Genomic DNA, 21,639 nt, shown 5'->3' on the forward strand with positions numbered 1-21,639 from the left:
GAGCATGTGCACTTAACTGCTAAGCCACGGGGCCGGCCCAAGGATAGACTTGTTTTTATTTCATATACTATGATACTGACAGTGGTGGCATTTAATGCAGTGACTTCTATTTGTTTTTCTTTAATTGACTTAATAATGTCATGGGGGTAGGCATCTTTCTGGTATATCACAGCACCACCCCACTGTAGTACTACTAGTGGGTCATTCATGAAATGTGTGCATGTGTCATGCTTATGGAAACATGTGGTACAGGAAATGCTGCTGACACATACCTCTGGGCTTTTTAAAACTTGCATCATTAACTCTTATCCACAGATGTGCTCCTCTGCTTTAAATCCCCTCTCCCCAATTTCCATTAGATTTTTTTAATACCCCATACTACTACTATTCCATTATTTTAGAGAAATTATCCCTTCTTGGCTTCAGTGACCTGCACCTGAGCCCCTCCTTCAATCATTAGCTGTTTATATTGCTGCTTAGAACCAGACAGTCAGATCTGTCCTTCATAACACCATTCTTAGGAGACAACTCAGTACTGCACTGTTAGTGTCCAGGTTTATACTACTCAACATCGTGTCATCATGGCTTCACGTGTATTACTCCCGTATCCAGTGAGACTAAAGGACATAGTCTAGAGTCAGAAGACCTGGGTTCTACCTATAGATCTGCTACTAACTAGCTTGATCATTTTGACCTGCCTTGGTTTGATTCCCAAAAGCAGACCTCAAGATAAGATTTCTGGGCACAATTAGTTTATTTAGGAGGTGATCCCAGGAAGTGGTTGAGAAAGAGGGGATGAGAGACAGGGAAGGGAGGAAGCACATATAAGGCATCTTGAGCAGCAGGTTACCACTGTGTGCAACTGTGGCTCAATTCAACGGGGACCTCGAAGGGCCGATGTAGACTAGAACAGAATTGAGGGATGAGAAGGTAGGGTTTTTATTATCTACGTAGTCCCATCACTCATTAGTGGAGAGTTGCTCCTGGAGTCTTAACTCCCTAGTGGTTTTCATCTTCCATGCTCTCTTCCCAGTGCACCCTAGGACCACAGAACACCCTCAGGCAGAGAGAAGCAGGCTGCCCTTGGCTGAACAGAAACCGTGAAGGTAACTTCCAGGGTTGGACCAAGGAGAAATGGACTCTGACAGAATCTGCTATCTTTAGAAACAGCATATACGTTAGCTAAGAACATAGACTTTGGCTCCTTAATTGAGTACTCCATGATAGTTCAACAAATAAGGCCTTTTTGAGCACTTACTCTGGGCCTAAAGGGTGTTTAGCATTTGGGGGCACAAAAGAAGTTTCCATAAGGAGCTTAGAATATAAGGCAAAGGGCAGTGACATGTACTGAGTGTTTGCCCTGGGTAGGCCTTTAAAATACCCGATCCCGTCAGTCCTGATATAGTGTGGCAAGGTAAGCATTATGATCGTGAGGCTCTGAGAGCTTGATTCTCTTGTTCAAGGTCCCACAGCAGATGGAGAAATAGAAACCAATTCATGGTCCTCTAGATAACAAATGTCCTCTCAGCTGGCTAAAGGGGAGCAGGGAGACCAGGCTGTGTCTGACCTCTGGTTTCTATCGCCTTGCTAAGAACTAATAAGTGAGCTTATTAAGGTTGTAGGATAAAAGATCAATATAAAAAATTGATTGTATTTCTCTATACCAGCAACAAACAATAGGAAATCAAAGTTTTAAAAATTCTGTTTATAATAGCATTAAAAAATATAAAATACTTAGGGATAAATCTGACAGAAGATGTGAAAGTTCTGTACACTGAAAACTGTGAATATTGCTGAAGGAAACTAAAGATCTAAATAAATGGAGAGAAATATGGCTCAGGAACTCAACATTGTTAAGATGTCGGTTCTCCCAGACGGATCTATAGATTCAATGGAATCCCAATCAGAATCCAAGCAGGCTTTTTTGTAGAAATTGGCAAGCTAATTCTAAAATTCATATGGAAATGCAAAGGACCTAGAATAGATAAAACAACTCTAAAAAAACAAGACAGTTGGAGAAGACTGACTTCAAGATTTATTACAGTGCTATGGTAATCTACTACCTTGCTCAAAAGGAAACTGTTCAACTGCCCCTGCATGATTTGGGTTGAACAACTAGGTGGACGCACTCAGAAACTGGAAGATGGATGAGATTGGCATGAGCAACCCTGAGCCTAAGTCTTGGGCCAGTTTGTTGCCTTGTGACATTAGCAACTCCAATATGTTCATGAAAATGACTTTTTTACTTGCTGATTACACAGTTGTCTCCCCTTATCTGTGGGGGACATGTTCTAAGATCCCCATTGGATGCCTGAAACCATGGATAGTACCAAACCCTATATATATATTATGTTTTTTCCTATACATACATACCTATAATAAAGCTTAATTTATAAATTAGGCACAGAAAGAGATTAATGATAACTAATAATAAAATAGAAAAATTATAACAATATATTGTAATAAAAGTTACCGTAGATCTTAGCAACCTCAGCATATGACTTTTTTTCTTTCCTTACTAAGTTGAGAACTCTCACCTTTTCACTTAAAGGAAGCACTTGACAGCTTCTTTTTGGCATATTCAAATTGCCAGCATCACTAGTCTTGCGCTTTGGGGCCATTAGTAAGTAAAATAAGGGTTGCGTGAACACAAGCACTGCAGTACTGCAACAGTCGATCTGATAACCCTGAGAGCTAACAAATGACTAACTGGTGGGTAGCATATATGGTATGGATACTCTGGACAAGAGGATGAGTCACGTCCAGAGCAGGACAGAGCAGGACAACATGAGGCTTCATCACGCTACTCAGTATGGTGGGAAATTTAAAATTTATGAATTGTTTATTTCTGGAATCTTCCATTTAATATTTTCAGACTGAGGTTGACTGAGGGTAACTGAAACCATGGATAAGGAGGAACTACTGTAGAGTACTTGCTGATTTTCTGGCTTTTATTGTTGCAAGATTGGGAACAACAGTCTTTCCAGCTCCCTACATCACTGAGCAGGAACTGTAAATCAATGGAATGAATTTTAAGTAAAAAGTAGAGGAGATGAAATAATTCAGTGGTCTAGAACTGACGATATGAAATGAAGAAAGAGCCTCAGCCCAACTGGATATTGAAAGGTGTATAGAGAAACTAAGATATCCTAGAGCGTGAAGGCAAAGTTCTCTATCATGTCTCCATTTTCAACACCCCGTGAGATTCCTTCTCCAACATTCTCTAAATCGCTTACCTTTCTTAAGCTTCCTTGACTATTTCAAAGCTGAATTTCTCTTTATGAGTATATTTCCAATGGACATGTTGGAAATTATGACATCATTATCTTTGGGTAATAAAAGGACAAAAAGAGGGGCCTGCTGGGTGGTAGCAGTTAAGTTCACGCATTCAGCTTCAGCAGCCTGGGGTTTGCCGGTTCAGATCCTGGGCACGGGCCTACTCACCACTCATCAAGCCGTGCTGAGACAGGTCCCACATAGAAGAGCTACAACTCTACAACTATGATATACAACTATGTACTGGGGCTTTAGGGAGAAAAAAAAAGAAAGAAAGAAAAAGAGGAAGATTGGCAACAGATGTTAGTGCAGGGCCAATCTTCCTCAAAAAAAAAAAAAGACAAAAAGAGAAAATATTATCTGCTATGGGCGTGAAACAGAAATACAAGATTACCCATGACCTCTCAAATCTCAGAGAATGCACCTGGGCATTCCAAGAGTAGGAGAATAATTGGACATCATGTCATTTCCAATAAGATAGTCAACTACATCTCCAGAATATTTTGGCTACGTCATTGAAGAAAATGATTACCTCTTGTTCTGTGGAAAGCCTGTAGACAAGGTCAGCGTCATTGTGTTTTATAAAAGCGTCAGATAAAATCTCCCTCATAATAAAACCACAGAAATATTTTAAGGTTTATTTAAGCAACCTTATAGAGAAAGCAGATATAAAGCCTCTTTCACCTTAACCTACCAACTATTTAATTAACTCTATAACCTCTCCAAGTCCTCCAATTTTTATAGTTTAGTAATTGGTCCATATTATCTTATTTCATTTTTTATTAATTATTTCATATTTTGCTTGTTTCAGTATTAGTAAAACATGTATTATCAATTTAATGACAGCAAAATATTCCATTTCATTAATGAGTCTTGGGATTCTGAGAACAAGAAAGTTGAAAAAGACCTAAAAGGTAAATCTAGAAAAGATATTCACTGTAGAGATGATGAACCTGAGGCCCTGAAAAGCAGGATATATCAATGTTGTATTCTGTTCTGGTTATCTGTTGTTGCACAATAAATGATTTTTATTACCTTTTGTCGTTCTATGGGTTGACTGGGCACGGCTGGGTGGTTCTTGCTTTGGGTCTGTATCAGTCAGGGTTCTCCCGAGAAATAGAACTACATATAGACACAAATATATTATATATATATGGGTTTTTTTCTTTCCATCTTTCTTTTTTTAAAAAAATTGGCTGGAAACTTCAGCAGGAGTTGATGCAGCAATCTTGAGGCAGAATTTCTTCTTCTCCAGGAAACCTCAGTTTTTGCTCTTAAAGGCCTTCATTGATTGGATGAGGCCCACCCACTTCATTGAGGATAATCTCCTTACTTCAAGTCAACTGACTTTAGATGTTACCTACATCTACAAAATACTTTCCCAGCAACATCTAGATTAGTGTTCGATTAAATAATTGAGTACTATAGCCTAGCCAAGCTGACACATAAAACTAACCATGACGGGGTCTCTTATATTGTTACAGTCAGATGTCTTCGGAAGGCTCAATTAGGCTGGATGTCCAAGATGGCTTACTTCCGTGGCTGGTGGTTGATGCTGGCCATCGGCTTTGGAGTTCAGCTGGGGCTGTTGGCCAGCATGCCCACCTGATCCCTCTCTGCTGGTTGGCAGTTCTCTCAGCAGGTGGTTGGGTTCTGAGAGGGAGCCAGCATGCCAAGGAACAGGAAATGGAGGCTGCTAGGCCAGTTAGAGCCTATGCCTGGAGCCAGTACAGTGTCACTTCCACTGTGTTCTATTAGTCAAAGCAGTCATTGGCTCACTCAGATTCAAGAGAGTGGAGAAATAGAGTCCACCTCTTGATTGGAGAGTGGCAAGCCACACTGTAGAACGTATGGGCTGGGAAATTTAGTTGTGGACATTTTTTGAAAATATAATGGCTCTCGCTACTTCCATGCTCACTGGCTCACCATCCAACTGCCAGCACCTGCAACTCTGCCTCAGGGCTTTCACTGATGGCCAGAGTCTGCTGCCTCTTTTTTTTTTTTTTTTTTAATTTTTATTTATTTATTTATTTTATTTTTTTCCCCCAAAGCCCCAGTAGATAGTTGTATGTCATAGCTGCACATCCTTCTAGTTGCTGTATGTGGGACGTGGCCTCAGCGTGGCCAGACAAGCAGTGCGTGGGTGCGCACCCGGGATCTGAACCCGGGCCGCCAGCAGCAGCGTGTGCGCACTCAACCACTAAGCCACGGGCCGGCCCTCTGCTGCCTCTTGTGGGACAGGTCTCCAGCCACGGGAAATTAACAGCCAAGCAATGACTGACAAGAGTTGGGTACTACAATTCCCTTGCCTCTCAGAGCTCCTCTGGCAGGATTAAGCTGCAGCTGCAAACAATGGTAACTTGCCTGATAACTCAGTTTATTGCTCTTCCCTTCCTTGTTTCTCTTCCCTGCTCCCTCTATGTTGCTTCTTGAGAGCAACCGCTGAAAAATTTACTTGCCCTTGAATCTTTGTCTCAATGTCAGCTTCTGGGGGAACCCAACTCAAGTTACAGAGTAACTGGTCCGTGGTCAGAGCTAAAACTAGGGTCTGAGCTGAGCCCCAGTCAAGAGTACTTTCCATATTTGTTACACTCTGAAAGAGGTTCAGAATATTCTAGCAGAATATTCTAGCACTTAGCTTTACTGAGTGATGGAGGGAGGGCTTTCAAAAGAGAAAAATTCAAAGTGTGTGTGTTAGCTATCTTAAACAGATGTTTGGAAAGAGCACTGGACTGGGAGTCAGAAAATGTGGGTTCTCACTTTTGCTCTGTCGTGAACAAGTTGTGTAACTTCCCCAAGCAGAGCGAGAGAGGTTAAAATCTCCTGGAATCAGACCTCTGGTGTTCCCATGAGAGTCAAATGCATGATGTCTGCAAAAGCAGTATCATGATGAAAAATAGCAAATGAACGGAAGGAATTAATTTTTCTCATTTTTGGTGGCTCCATTCAACAAAACATTGTGTGTTTAATTTTTTTCACAAGCATCTCATGTGGTCTTGATCCTCATTCTACATTTGAGAAGTAGACAACTGCCCAGTTCACCAATTCATGCTGTCTGGATAGAGCAGGTTATGTCGAAAGTATCCAGTTTTTGTGTGTGTGTGTGTGTGTGTGCGCGCGCGCGTGTGAGGATGATCAGCCCTGAGCTAACATCCGTGCTAATCCTCCTCATTTTGCTGAGGAAGACTGGCTCTGAGCTAACATCTATTGCCAATCCTCCTCCTCCTTTTTCCCCCCAAAGCCCCAGCAGATAGTTGTATGCCATAGTTGCACATCCTTCTAGTTGCTGTATGTGGGGCGCCGCCTCAGCATGGCTGGACAAGCGGTGCCTTGGTGCGCGCCCAGGATCCGAACCCCAGGCCGCCAGTAGCGGAGCGCGTGCACTTAACCACTAAGCCACGGGCCTGCCTGAAAATATCCAGTTTTAAAACAGAGTCTTCACATAGGATTTTTAGCAGGCAGTTACCAATGGCCACTTTAACTAGAAAGAGCTGCTAGGATAGAAAGTCATCTCTCAGTCTGGTCAACAAATGTCCCTGCAACTGCAGAACATACTTAGGCACAGATAAAGCTAGCCAAGATATTTTTTTCCATTGGTTTATTTAAAAAAAAAAATTCACCTCATATTATGGCTTTTTCCCCCCTTCACTAGCTTCTGTAGGATTTATGAATTTCACCTAGCAGTGTTTGTGTATGTTGAGTTTTTGATACCTATCTCTTTGTGTGTTAGTGAGTAGGGTAGAAAAATGCAGACAACAGATAAATAGGGGAGAAAATATCTCAAGAATGGTCTTGGACACATTTAATAATATCGATCATATTCTGTGATAAAACATAAACACAGGGTCAAGATTTATGTACTTATTTGCTTACTAGATTGATCACACTTTCTAGTCAAAAAGGTAAAATGCAATTTAGCTGCATTTGAACATGTCTTGAGTTGACATTCGTTTTTATGTTATATTTTTAAAAGGGAAATAATTTGATTTAATCTACTTGCCAGCTTAACTAAATTCACAGCCATTTCCTACCAGAACAGGAACTGGCCTTCTCTTGCTACACACTAGCCTTGGCTTATGCTAAAGAGGGAAAGGACTTAATCTGGGAGTTACATTTCTTCCAGATACTAATTTCATACTGGATATTTACAAAAAATACAGTTGGTTAACAGATTCCTATCTACACCACCCCCACCAGAGGGGAGATATTCTTTCTTTTGTTCATTGTTCTGCTGGTGAGTTAGATCCTAAATGCTGAGAACTAATTACTCTCCTTGTGCCACTAAGACAACTCTTTACAGCACTTCACTTGCTTCTTCCATTGTATGGAATCAAATCATATGAATTTTCATTTAATTTGTTTATTCATTTGAAAAATCCATCTAATAGAAATAGGAAAAGGAAAAAAACTAGAAAATAAAACCAGTTTCTAACGACTTTAAAGTGAAACACACGTATTATTTTAAAAAAGAAAACCTCAAATTAAGGATTTAATTGAAAAAAAAATCCTTTATTTTCCTTTCTTCGTATCTATAGTATGGAAAAGACCACACAGCCCATTTGAGTTGGGGGAAAAGTTGTCCTTTGAAATGACTTCAGTGATATGATTTCATCTGTATTTCAAACGCATTAATTTCACACCGTCCGCAGTAGGTAATGAAGATGCACAAGTTCGGGTCAAATTCGCCCTCCGGAAAAACTGCAAATTAAGATGCTGTTGACGGATACGCCGCAGGCTGTCTTAAGCGTCGTGATCAAAATCCAAATAGTAAGGAGAGGGTCCCGGGAGGGATGCGTTTGGGATTTTGACAAACCCTCGACCAAACTCAGACGCCCAGCCTGCACTTTGGCGAATCTTTTTCCCAGGCAAGAGACCCCCTCAGCCCGCTCGGGGCTCGCAGTGTTTCCCAAGAGTGGTTCGACACCCTCTTCAACCCCCAAACCAGACACACCCCGACCCCGCCAACGGGTCTGGGCTGTCAGAACACGCGCGGCTCGTTCAGTCCCAATAACTCGCGTGATGATTAATGAGCGGCCTGATGATTTAACGTCTCGTGTGATTAAATTATAGGGCGTGGGGGAGGGAGCTCTGCGCTCCCTCGCCGAGGGCCGACCGCGCCGCGCTGCGGGTCTGGGCTGCGGGCTCCTCCTCCGCGCGGCGCCCGGCCAGGCTCCGCGGGCGGCCGCTCCGCGCCCCCAGGGTCAGTGGGTCCCGGAAGGGCAGGGCGGCGGGGGTGGGGGTTGGAGGAAAGCGTGGCTTGGAGAGCAGAGCGGGGAGGTATGGGCACCGGGCAGCTTGGGTCTGAGCCGAAGAACTGGGCGAGGCCGGCTCCTCCCCCTGCAAAGGGGTGTAGGGCCCGGGAAACAGCCCCGGGCGAAGGAAGAGCTCTCCCTTGAATCCTCTGTCTCTGCGCCACAGGGGCTTAGAGAGTTCCAGGGACCCGAGACCCCTGGGAGGAGGGGAGCCCTGGCCCCGCTGGGTCTCCTCCCAGCCCCCAACCCCTCGCGCCTGCACTTGGAGAGGGTTTCCCTGCAGGCGGGGATGTGGCGGCCGGGTCGAGCCACCCCAAGCCCCTTCTCTTCCCCAGCCCACGGACCCCAGCCCTGTCCCGTGTCCGGGGGGGGGGGTCCATGCCAACCCAGGGGCAGGCACGCCCGGCGGGGGGAGGGAGTATGAAGCCTCGCAAGAGCCTGGAGCCTCGGGACGGCGGAGAGACGCTAACGACACTCGAGGCGCAGAGTCTCCGGGGTGCCCAGCTTGATTGATGGGGGAGGAGGCGCGGGGAGCCGATCTAAGCCCCTTTGGGGTTACTAGGGGGACTCCTTGCTGTCACTCTCTTTTCCTTAAGGGGCCGAGGACAGGCTCCGGCGTGTCCACCCCTTCCTCTGGGAGAGGTGTGAGTGCAGGTTTGGAGGTGGCGCCCCGCACTGGTCCTCGTGGGTAAAGGGGCCGGCTGCCCTCACACTGTACCCCGCCGCCTTGGCGCAGTTCTGTCCCAAAGAGGCAGGTGGATGCTTTTGCTGCAACGCAGAGCTCCCGGTCTGCGCGGGGGGCGGCAGCCTCGGAGGGGTCCCTGAGAGGCCACCCGCGGGCCAGAGGGAGGGTCACCTCTTACTTCATGATCGCATCGAAGGGCTTAACTTTCAGCAAGGAGAGGCGAGGATGTCCCCGGAAGACCCTAGGAAACTGCAGCCCGGGCTGTTCAGATGCAGAGCAGGAGGGTGACAATGAGAGGGCCACACCCGGGCTCCGGAGGCCCGGTGTCCAGCGGTGCCCCGGGCCTGGCAGGAGAACAGCTGCTCAGCCGAGCAATGACATCCTGGGGGGGACGCCGCGAACTGAACCCAGGCTACCCGCTTTCCTTAAGCTAGAGAGGTCCGAGAGAGCTCCAGGAACGGCGTGCCTGGTGTCCGGTGCCTGGGCTCCAGGTGCGGTGGCTGAACCTCCCTCTGAGAAAGGGATAGAAGATCCTAGGCCGGGTTCCTCGGATATGCGGGAATTACCATTTCTTCCTCGGCTTCTCTAGATATTGGGAAGTAGCGCCAAGGAAGGGGGAAAGATCATGAACAACCAAATGGACTTGTAAACAGAGATCACAGTATGGGAAAAAATACATATATAATCTCAAAATATCCAAAGAGAATATAAAAATAAACTTGCCAAGCCAGAGCAGAAACAAGCTACTAATTCGTTCTTGGAGGATCAGCCTGAAATGCTGCAAGTTAGCGGAAGGTGTAGGCTGTGCCTACAATTCCAGGATATTCGGAACATACAAAATCCCCCTTAGGAAAAAAGTTTGAAGGGCAGGGGTGGTGGGGATGGAGGAAATGCTCAGAGCCTTGTCTTGTCCTTGGTCTGGGTGTGGTCCTGGAGGTGACTTTCTCCGGAATGGCCGAAGCCGCTTCTGTCCAGGCCGGAAGGCTAGTGTGAAGAGGAGGTCACTCCCCTCAAGGTGCCTGAGTAATAAGTAAAAAGGGTTTATGGGCAAGGCTGTTGCCTGCGACCATCTCTGCAACCGGGAATAATTCTGCAGACAGGTAGCCCCAGATATCAGTAGTGTGCGCGCTGGCGCTCGAACCGCGGGTACCGACACGCCCCGAGGCCAGACGCGCAGGTCGCGGCCTGCCACTTTTGTCCCTGTTCTTAAGCTCATTTCTTAAATTTGCTCCTCGTCGGTGCTTCTCTCAGACACAAGCTGAACTCCTATATCTGGTTTCCACCCAAAACAGTGGCTGGGCCCACGGAGGACAATTTAAAAGCTCAGGGCCAACTTTTTCCTCCAAAAGGTGCCACATGCCGCGTAACTAATAGGCGCCTCGTGGATACAATATCTTTCCCGGAAATTGAATTTGGGTTCCAGAAACAGGACTGGAAAGATCCTAGACAGAAGTGTGTCCTTGGACAGAAGGACTTGGCATTCTCAATATTAACATGGGGGCAAGAGGGGAGCCCAGGTAGGTTTTATTTTCCAGATTATCGTCGATCTGTTGTCTGACTGAACGACGCCAGGATACAGTGAGGGTGATGGCAGTCTCCAATCTCTAACGATTCCCAACGTTTCGAAAGGAGAGTTAGTTTTATTCTCTTATGCACAAGATCACTCATGTCTAATGATGTCAGACACTTGCAAAATGACGTCAAATTGGTGGCGCTTTGGGTGGCATTGTTCATTCGACTTGCCAAGACGCGAGCGGGGCTGCCTTTTCCTGCCTCCAGAGCGCGAGTTCGCGCACTGATCTCACCCCTCGCTCTCAGCCCTGCTGCCGCGCATCATTTAGGCCAAGATCGGGTATAATAGAAAACACCATCAGCAGACAATTACCCTTTCAGAGGATTCACGTCTCCTCACAGACACTGTTATTTGAGAAATAGGATCATTTGATTTCATGTTGCACTAAATAACACCCAGCCGGTTCAAATTGCCAGCTTCTTAAAAACCGCCCATTGGAATAAATTGCAGCAGCCTCTTGCTTTTCAGGGCAATATGTTGGGCACCGGGCAGAACCTGTAAAAATAACTACAAAGCCAGCCCTGAGCCGTCGCTATTGGTGGGAAGGGCTCTGCCACCCCGCAGGCAAAGGCATTCAGCTACCCGGTTTCCTGCCACCGCCCCCTTCGCTCGCCAATTTAGAGATGACTCAACCACTGGGCTTGGGAATTAAAATGCACAGCCCCAGCCACCGGGAGAAAGCGCTTCCGGCCACACGGCGCGTTAGTGTCCCACGGAGAAAGATGGGCGGGTGTGCAAGGCGCAGATTTCCGTGTGTCCCGCCGCGCTGCCTGCGGGGCTTGCGCGTTTGGAGACTGCCGCGGGTCTGGGGCTCTGCGGCCGGCGTGTGCGCTCTCCAAGTTGGCGGGTCTTGGGTTCCCAGCTAGAGCGTTCCGCTGCTGCCGCGCCCTGCTTACCGGTGCGCCCTGCAGGCCTGCGGCCGCGGCGCCCCTCTCTGACCTCTGCACGGGCGCCTAGCCCGGGCCGTGGCTCGCGGAGTCTGACTGGGGACAGGAAGAGGAGGGAGCCTCATTGCGGCTTCAGCGCGGAGTCCAGAGGGAGAGGGCGAAGGAGAAAGGGAGGAGAGGGGCGAACTCCTGTTCGCTGCACACTCGCCACCAGAGAGGTTTCAGAAAGTATTAACCTTTTTGAAGTCGGCCACGAGCAGCGGTTTGTTAATTGACACCCTGTTCAACTGGGTGGCAATTGTTCAGCTCGATGGGGACGATCCACTCCCCCCCCTTTGATATAAAAGAAGATTTGACTCCTTGGTGCTTGGTTCATTTGTGCCAAGGAGCAGGGTAACTGAAGACGAGCGGGGCCTTGGCGAACCTGTCTGTTGAAGTCTTTATTACATTTGTGTTAACGTACTTCACGAAGGCCGAATTAGATTCTCTCCCCCAGGTAAATTGAGGTCCGCCTACCGGAGACTCACCTGTGCACTCGATTTGAAGCGTGAACTGGAAGGACCCTTTTAGTGGGTCCTGAGACCCGGAGGGAGTTCATCTGAGCCTTTGGGGACAGGGTGGGAGCCTTTCCCCTTCCCCCGCACTGGGAGGAGCCAGGGAGCAGGGGGGTGTGGGGAGGCGCCCAGAGGGGAGGTTACAGGCGGCCCGAGAGCGGGCAACTAAATTTCTCTCTCTGGGGTCGGCGCAGACTTTAGCTCAGGAGCAGTGTCGGGGGTGGGGGGGGTTGCGGGGAAGGCGTGGGCCTCTGCCCAAGATGGGGTGATGGAGGCCTGAGCGTGCCTGCACCCTCCATTTGGCCTTGCCCTGCGGACCCTGAGCCACGCTGTCCCTTAGCGTTTTGCCCATTCTTCTCTCCCCCAAGTAACAGCGCCATCTACGAGGCCCGAGTATACCCAAACCAAACCCTGGGCCGGGTTGGGCGGCGGGCCTTCAGAGCGGCCCTCCGAGTCTGGGAGGAGGCCGGGAAGAGCAGCCTCGCAAGCCGCCAGCTCTGGCCCTGTGTATCCTGATCCGAGGCAGGCCGGGGTTGCCCACCCAAGCCCAGGGAGAGCCCCAGGGCCTGCTCCATCCAGGTCCCTACCCTAAGGCTCTCGCGCCCGCACCCCGAGCGGCACACTGCTCCTGCCCCGAGTGCCTCTGCGAGCCTCCAGCCCGCCCCCCGCCCCCCCAGCTCAGGGCGCTCCCTCCCAATTCCCCAAGTCCTCCCCACGGGTGCAGCCACGGAACCATTTTTTGGTCAAACGCCAAGCCCAAACACGACAAGTTTTCGAGGAGTCAGAACAGGGTGATTAAATTCGGAGGAGCCGGAACACACGTCTTGCCCGGCTTCAATCTTCTCTGTCCGCGCGAGTGGAACTGCAGACGCGCAGACGTGGAACGGCTGCACCGCGGGCATCGCGACTGACATTGGAGCCCCAGAGCTGGCAGAGGCTGGGCCGCAGGGGACTCCAGGGCCGGCGTGGGTGGGCCTCTTCCACCACACACGCCTCCCTCTCTCTTTCGGACCAGAGCCGGGCAGCGCTTCAAGTCCGACCTCCAGCACTGGGTGGGGGAGTCTTGTGTCCGCCCTGTCCCGGCCTGGGAGCCCCAGGTGAGAGCAGTGAGAACCAGTTGTCGCGGCGCCTGTGGGCTGCGGCCTCGGGCTTTGGCCGTGGCCAGCAGGTCATCCCCTTGGCTCTCTATTCCCGCCTCCACCGGGGTCACGTCTCCGCAGTGCGGCCCCGCGCTACCCTCCCTGGCCCGCTCTCCCTCCATGTCGCCGCATTTACCAGCGAGTTTTGTTCCCCCGTCGGATTCCGGGCCGAGGGGCTGTAACCGTGCTCTCCTCCGAGGGACGCTAATCAAGTAATTTCCCCATCCCAGCCCCATCAAATCGCTCTTTAGCTGTTGAAGCGCGGAGTTTTGCTCGCCTTTTCACATGCTAATCACGCCCATTCAGCGGCTCTCGGTGGGGCTGTTTGTCGCGGGATAAATCTTGTTTGCCGGCTGCATGATTAATTGATATTGTTGTCTGGCTTTTGTGGGGGCCGCGAGGAGCTGAAAGGCGGCGCGTTGTGACTGCGCCGGGGGCCGCTGGCGACAGCATCGGGCTGCCGAGGTCCCGGCGAGGTCGAGCCGGGGCTGATGACATTAAGCGCCCGATTTGGTTTTCCTTATTAAAAAGATGATGAAAGACTCAGAGACCCTAGTTTACAACCCACCACCGGGGCGCAGAAACCGCACGGAGTTTAAGCCACAAGCGCAAAGCCGGGCGTTTGCTCAATTCAGAGAAAAGAGTGGGTGTCACTTCTCCACGCGGGAGACACATCGCGTTTCGGCCCACCCGGGCTATCGGTGGGACTTGAACATGGGTGCGCAGCGTTGTGCTTTGGTTTTTCAAACAAAGAATAAAATCTTTATTTTTTTTCCGGTCGGGCGTTGTAAAGTCGGGTTAACACCCTTAAAAGATAAATGAAAGGCAGCCAGAGCTCAGATGGAGACCTTGCAGACAGCGGGGGAGGCAAGCAGCGCAGTGGTGCGTCCAAGCCTGACCCGGGGGTGCGGAAGCGTGGAGCGCTTACAGGGAGTCGGTGGTGGCGGCGCGGCCGGGCGCTAACGCCGACCTCGCAGCATCGCTAAGGCCCACGGCCGCCTGCAGGCCAGCGTTTCATTTGCCAGCACGGGGCCCTGGTCTTGGCTGTGTTTTCCCGCTGCCCACAGGTGTGCAGTCAAACCAACAAATTCCTCCGCCCTCCGCACCCCTCCCGCCCTCTCCCCTGCGTCCTGGGGTTTTATCCTCTACGGACGTCCCCGAAAACTTGGCGATTCAATTAAATAATTCCAGTTACGTGATGCTCCTACCGCCTGCTTATTGCAAATATTTCCTTTTTTGAGTCGTTAAAAAAAAAAAAGCAAAGAGAAGAAAAGAAACTGTCGCCTTCGCTTTCTCTGCGAGCGGAGTAATTGATAGGCGCCACCAGAGGTCAGAATTTGCATAAGAATTAAGAGCAGTAAATTAATTTAATATTCCATGCACATCTCCAATTATTCCCGGAGACCTTTGTCTCGGTGGCTGCCAGAGAGGGGATTCAGCTGCTCTTCAGCCAAACAACATCTGTGCGGTTAATAATTTGATAAACACCTCATACAAATAGTTTCTGAATTATCTGGCAGCCCAGTGACTATTCAGTTTGGAAACGTTTTGGCAGGGTCTCCCGGTGTCCGAGGGCCTCAGGCGTCCGCCCAGACAAATGTCTTCTTATCTTTTAAACATCAGCAGTCGACAATGTGAAAATAAGTCATTATCATTAAGTAATAACCCTGCCCTTTAAAAAAAAATAAAAACGCCTGGGTCATCACAGTGTCGGCAGGTCGTCTATTAAAGACCGTGAGATGAACAGACTTGCTGGAGAGGGGGACTGAGCGAAGAACAACCTGAAGGGGAGGGAAAGACGTGGGTGTTGGGGAGCGACTGGATGGGGTGGGGAGCTTTTTTTCTTTGATATCACGGATTGAAATTGAGTGACTGGACTTGTGTAATGGAAATATTTACAAGGTAAGGAAGGGTCTTGGTGATTGCTACTGGAAGGGGAACCGGGTAGGTAGGTGAGAGGGAGACCAGCTCTTTGCTGTATTGCTTCTGTCCCTTTCGCTGTTCTCCCTACACGCAGATATTATTTATTCCAAAAATGAATACATAAAAAACAAATTCTCACCAGAAAACAGGGGTGGATTATTTTGGCTGGATATAGTCCTTAAGCGACTTCTCCCCATTCCTTCTCCTGACCACACTTCCTCCTTCCTACCTTCCCCCACCAGCCAGTGCCCCCCAGCCTCCTGGCAGCTTCCCACAAAGCACAGGTATGTCAGCCTAAACCTTGGGTTGGCCCGAATTTGCAAGGAAGCACTTGCAGAAGGATGCTATCCTGTTGTCAAAACAGACTTGAATTTAGACACTTTTCCTTTGCTGTCCCTGTCTCTGCACTAAAGATTTCATGGCTCTGATTATCTTCCTTTATCTTTCCGCCACCCATAGCAGAGCCCTGTTCCTCATATAAAGTCTAGAAAGGAACCATTTGATCTTGAATGAGACTCAGATTGCTCTAATTTTTGCAACCTGTGCAATGCAGCTCTATTTACTAGAAGTCTGTGTTTACCCTGGAATTGTTCTGCCAGGACTTCACTATAGTAGGTTGTTCCACTAGGATTCTTATCTTTGTCTATACATTCCTTCATGTCTGATGTATACACCTCACCTATTCAATATTCTACTTTCTATTTCCTACGCTGCTGACAATCTAAGTACTTGAAGCCACTGTAAACTACCCCATAGTTCTGAATAGTGTCGAAGCAGTAATATGATAGAGCCTTGTCCTTGTACTCTAATGAGCCTGGGGTAGCAGTGAGCTTTAAATACAGGCACACCCTTCAGACTTCAGGTCTAAATATACGACTTTACACTGAATGCAGTGCTTGCCTGGGCTCAATTGAAGAATTACTTTTCCAGAAAACAAGCCATTGTGTCACAAGAATAGGACAATAGCTTTTCTACCAGGTACATTCATTTCTGTTTTTAACATTTTCTTCTTGCATTTCATTATATTTTTTTCCCTTAGAACTATGGACACCGCCGGGCCTTGCAGGCTTTTATAAGCACACAAATCGTCTCTGTTCTTTATGATGGGGGGTCTCTGTCTGCATCTTTTTTATTAATTTCTGACTTTGATTCAGACTTCTCTATTCAGTGGGCTGATTTGGAAACATTTCTTTTCTTAAATGGAACATTATCAATTCTTTTGGGAACCATTCTAATTTTAAACACCAACATATTCCATTTCTTAATCTGCAGCTCTGATGTTACTCATTTTTATGCACACAACCCATCTCCTTGGGCTGTGGTTCTTTTATGCTTGATATTTATCTTCTTTACATTTGTTTGACTATTTTTCAAGGTAGTATATGGGCAGAAAATGACTATTAAGCAAGAAGGCAGGGAACTCTGATTATGTTTTTGACTATGTAAGTAAAGCCACAGAACACTGAAATTTTGAGATTTTTTTTTTACTGATGAGCCCTCTCCAGAAAAGCCGTCTGGATACCATTAAAGTTGATGAGTTTGGAAAGATTATCCTGATAAATGGTGGGCCTCTTGGTGATTAGACACATATTTTCAACATGGTCTCTTAAATGAGACTGAGGTCTGCGTTTGGAGGGAGGTTTGCTGTGCATAACAGAAAATTGTTGGGGAAAAAATCTAGAGTACCACCTTACTTTGTAGAGTTCAAATCTCTACAAAGGTGATGTTCAATAACTTAAGCAACACATACCCTGGTTATTTCCAACCTAATTATGAAAGAAATATACCTTCTATCTTGGGAAAAGTTGAAGAATGGCCAAGGGGCAGAATAATGATTTAAAAACTCAGTGCTATCTCTATCGAGGTTAAAGGATTTTATTTTTTTAATTTGAGAGAGGAAAACAGGGCAGAGCTACTAAACAAATTTTTCCAATGAAGAAATTCTTTCAATTCATTTGCTTCCATTGCTCTTCAAAAAAAAAAAGACAAGTTCTACATATATGACCAGCTTAAACCCAAATCTAGTCAAAAACTGAATTTGAAAAATATGGGTCAGCATATAAGAGATAAGCAGGATTCACTTAGATAAACCTGTCTGCTCTCATTTTCCTCTACTTCAATATTTAAATAAGCTTTGCTGGGTGCTGATGCCAGGTGAGCATCTCCATTCCTGATATGGGGTTCAAAAAAAAAAAAAAAAAAGAGCTTCAGCACTTATTAGCCTGTGGATAATTGCAAGCCACAGAGTAAGTCCAGATTCTTCAACGATGACTGTAAAATGTCTCTGATCATCATGGATGTCAGCCAGTCTGATGGTTCTTGTCTCTCCCTCCCCTGGCCAGGAGTTGTGATTAGTACTGACAGATCGAGCTTCACCTGACTCCAGGGGCACCCTTCACATTGCTGTTATTGTAGATTTGTATGGTTTTTAAGACACTGTTCTGGTGTATGGCAGTAAAGTTCCTTGAGGAGGAGGGCCATTATTATGTTTTAAAAAATACTCACCAAGGGGCAACATGGGCTACAAGTGAGGCTGGTTGGCTCTGCTTAAAGGGGAAGATCATGGGCAGTAGTGACTATGCCATTTGCTTTGGCCAGAAAGTCCAATCTAGCACCCTCGTGTAGACTGAACTTGAGAGGGTTTCCAAGGGCTTATTCTGCTTTGCTGGCTCTCTTATAAGGGGAGATGAATCCTGCAGACTATCAGATGCTTTTTTTTTTTTTTTTTGGTGAGGAAGATTAGCCTTGAGCTAACATCTGTTGCCAATCCTCCCCTTTTTTTGCTGAGGAAGATTGGCCTTGAGCTAACATCTCTGCCCATCTTCCTCCATTTTATATGTGGGACGCCTGCCAAAGCATGGCTCAATAAGTGGTGCCTAGGTCTGTACCCGGGATCCGGGCCTGTGAATCCCTGGCTGCTGAAGCGGAGCACATGAACTTAACAACTCTGCCACCGGGCTGGCCCCAGAATATCAGACTCTTAAGCGTGACATTTGAGACTTGCCACAGTGGGGGTAGAAAGAAAAAAAATGGTAGGCAGAAGGCTTATAGTTCTAGTTGCCCACTAACTAGCTGCAAGCTCTTGGGCAATCACCTAATCTTCCTGTGTCAGAGACTCCTGTATGCTACTTCTCACCAATTTATTCTCTTTTTGCTGGGCACATGGCTGCCCAGCTGGACTACATTTCCCAGCCTCCCTTGCAGCTACATTTAGCCCATGTGACTAAGTTCTCACCAATGGATTGCAAGCAGAAATGGTGGGTGTAATTGTCATCTCATCCTTGCACCTTCCTGTTCTTTCTTGCTGTCTGGGAATGATGCTAATGGAGGCCACAAATTGAGGATGACAAAGCTCCTCCAATGACCTGGGTTTGCAAGATGACTTCCTGGAGCAGAGTCTACCCTCTCACCCTCTCTTAATGGGGAGAAATAAATTTCTATTGTGTTTGAAAAACTGCGTATTTTTGTTCACTTTGTTACAGCACTCACCCCAAATCTGCATCTTGGTTTTATTTTTCTTAACTGTAAAATGAGAGTATCTTAGTTTGGGTTTCCCCAAAAGCAAGCAGTTTATTGGGAGGTGATCTCAGGAAACGCCAGTAAAAGAGTGGGGTTGAGAGACAGGGAAAGGGAGGTGGCCATTAAAGTGCATTATAAAGCAAGTTACCATTGTGGGCAACTGGGATTTGATTCTACTGAGAAAACTCTGGGGAACTGTGTAGAACACCTGCCTTAGAGTAAGTCCACCTGAGCTGGAGTATTTCTACCCCAGTTCCCATTAGTCACTGGCTGAGGGTTCCTCTTCATGGGCATTATTTCCCCAGCACTTCTGGCCTGTTGCATAGGTAGAGTGGGCTGCAGGGGCCAAAAAAAGCACCCAGACAATGAGAAGCAGGTACTGGTGGTTGGATATTGAGCTGGTACGCACTGAAGTATAAGGGCAAGGGTCTCCGGACAGGACACTGACTGCATCTGCTACAGAGGGCATTGATGAATAGTCTTGAAGATCTCCTTCCCACATTAAAGTTCTCTGGGCCCAGTTTATGAATCTGTATTCTTCTAGTTGCTAATCTGAAATGTCCGCTCTAGCCAGATAGGTTTGCTTAATTTAGGGCTCCCCAAATACCATGTGCATGCGTTCTCATTTTATTTACGCCATCCTTTCACGTGGAAAGCATCTCAATGCTCGTGTACTCCCCTTTATCCCCATTGAATCAGTTATCTATTGCTGTTTAACTAACCACCCTAAAACTTAGTGGCTTAAAACAACAATGGTTCATTATTTTTCACAATTCCATGAGTCAGGAATTTGGGCAAGACTTGCTGGGTACTTCTTCTCCATGGAGTGTCAGTTGGGCTTATTCATGTAGAATGACCAAGATGGCTTCTCATCTTCCAGGGCCTCTCTTCACATGGACTCTCATCATTCAGTAGCCCAGCCTGGACTTCCCCACAACATGGCAGCTGGGGTCCAAGAGGGAAGAAGTGGAAGCTACTAGTCCTTTTAAGGCCTGTGCCACTGGAAGTCTCAAAATGTCATTCCCATCTCATTCTGTTGGTTAAAGCCAGTCACAAGGTGGGGATGGAAAATGGGCTCCTCCTCTGAAGAGAGGAGCTGCATGTGGTAAAGGAATGGAAGAACTGAGATGGCCGTATTTGGATACTATATCTTGCCTACCCGTTCTTTTCCACTTATTCAAATCTCTAAGACATACTCCTATCCTACCTCATATAAGAGGCCTTTCCTATTATGCTAGTCCTTTGGGGTCTAGCCCTGTCTGCAATCCTAGGGCACCTCTTATTATACCCACTTGTTGTTTTGTCCTTAGTCATTTACTGTCTTGTGACACTTTTTGCTGCTGCTTATTGCTGACTCTTTGAGGGCAGAAAATGCAGGTTAGACTTCAGAACATTTGTACAGTGGGAGCACACAGCGGACTCTCGATGTGTGTCTGTGCAAAGACAAAGGGAGGACACAGAAGTAAGGGCTGGGTGGAGGGAGTGACCAGCATGCATATGCCTTTGGGCTGAGATCTAGATCAGTCAACCTCATTTCTAGTAGATTTAGCTAGAGTCATCAACTGCTTATTCTGAAAATCAAGTAAGTCTGAAATCCTCCCAGCCTACAGGAGGCTTAGGTGACACACACCTCTACATGCAGGAATAGCGGTGTTTGTGACTGGAATGGATCACCCGAAAGGTGCCTGGAAGAATTCCCCTTCTTAGACACCACTTCTCCATGATGTACTGTTCCCTTGTGTCAAGCATTGCCCTCTTTGAAAATGCAAGTACTATCTTTGAAAATGCAAGTACTACCCGTTGGAGAGGGAATGGGAAGTGGAGGAGGGATGTGGAAATTTGAATCTTTGATATCTTAGTGCAAAATTAACTGATAAGAGCAGTGTTTATTTTTCTCTCATAGAAGAAACTGGGGCAGCATGAATGTGCTGGAAGATTAGAGATTACTGATGCTAAAGGAAGGAGAACTGAAGAGGAAGGATACCTGTGGACAAGTCATCTCCCTTCATGTCAGAAGGGCCAGTTGTCCAGGAGGGGACATTCTGAACAATGCATTGTCCCGGGCATTAGAAAGTGGGTAGCATTCTCATGGACAGCAGAGAAAAGTGGAAACATGAGCCAAAGGAGGATTCCAGAACTTATGAGCAGGTTTGTGTGGGTTTGCAGTCAGAGGATGGACATCCCTCCAAACTCTGGGATCTAATCTATGTTGTGACTGTGTCTTTAGTCACTAGGTTTCCACAGGGAGAGTAAGCCTGTGGGAAAACTGGCCCATGGTGTCCACAGGAAGTGGAATAAGTATCGTTGTTGTGTTTTAGTAGAACCAGCAAAGGAAGATCAGCAGACAACTGGGATGAGTCTAAGTGCTAAAGATTGACAAGACTTCCTCTGTTGCTCCTAGTGACTCGTGGGGGCACTTCTAAAGCTCCCTGAGCATGCAACTCCCATCCCGCTTTTTTATTAAATATCCTGAATTGCCCTTTTGGATCAAAACTGTCTTTATTATATCAATCAAAAAAGGCTTGTTTCAGCCCACCTCATGGCTAAGGATATCGATGTGTAAAAGATGACGGTTTCAACACATTATCAGGACTGGCAACTTTTTGTGCACTGATGTTGACTGGCATGCAGAAAATGTGCTTTACTGGATTCTTGGAAATTTGTAATGGACGCTGGCTCTAGGAGAGGCAGAACAGAGCATAGACTCTGCCATGGGTCACATCTGTGTTTAAATTCTGCCTCTGTCACTAGCCTTGTGACCTTGAGAACATTTGAAAATTCTATTAGATGTGTCAAAAGATTTCCTCATCTGGAAAGTGGGAATAGTAATA

At 47.2% G+C, this 21,639-nt stretch overlaps 1 long non-coding RNA gene across 1 annotated transcript; it reads left to right on the top strand.

Annotated features, from left to right (window-relative positions):
* Positions 1-905: 905 nt before the first annotated feature.
* LOC131395274 (uncharacterized) lies at positions 906-20,472 on the top strand. The gene is made up of 4 exons (XR_009216348.1): positions 906-1,106; positions 7,926-8,043; positions 19,689-19,865; positions 20,412-20,472. It is a non-coding gene; the product is annotated as an uncharacterized LOC131395274 (long non-coding RNA).
* The last annotated feature ends 1,167 nt before the right edge of the window (positions 20,473-21,639 follow it).

Source organism: Diceros bicornis, chromosome 31, assembly GCF_020826845.1.
Source record: "Diceros bicornis minor isolate mBicDic1 chromosome 31, mDicBic1.mat.cur, whole genome shotgun sequence".
In the NCBI taxonomy this organism is placed as follows: domain Eukaryota; kingdom Metazoa; phylum Chordata; class Mammalia; order Perissodactyla; family Rhinocerotidae; genus Diceros; species Diceros bicornis.